General features: G+C 50.2%; 1 non-coding gene across 1 annotated transcript; it reads left to right on the forward strand.

The window, feature by feature from the left end:
* The first annotated feature begins 13 nt into the window (after positions 1–13).
* LOC118344974 lies at positions 14–132 on the forward strand. The gene has a single exon (XR_004798687.1). It is a non-coding gene; the product is annotated as a 5S ribosomal RNA (ribosomal RNA).
* The last annotated feature ends 83 nt before the right edge of the window (positions 133–215 follow it).

Genomic DNA, 215 nt, shown 5'->3' on the forward strand with positions numbered 1-215 from the left:
TAATTAGTTTGATGGGTGCGATCATACCAGCACTAATGCACCGGATCCCATTAGAACTCCGCAGTTAGCCGTGCTTGGGCGAGAGTAGTACTAGGATGGGTGACCTCCTGGGAAGTCCTCGTGGTGCACCCCTCGTTTTTGTTTTTTCCGCCTTGCGAGAGGAATTGACTAGAAGGACCACTCGGAAGTGGATTTTTCAAAAAATCGCGCCCTTC

Source organism: Juglans regia, unplaced genomic scaffold (assembly GCF_001411555.2).
Source record: "Juglans regia cultivar Chandler unplaced genomic scaffold, Walnut 2.0 Scaffold_10470, whole genome shotgun sequence".
Classification (NCBI taxonomy): domain Eukaryota; kingdom Viridiplantae; phylum Streptophyta; class Magnoliopsida; order Fagales; family Juglandaceae; genus Juglans; species Juglans regia.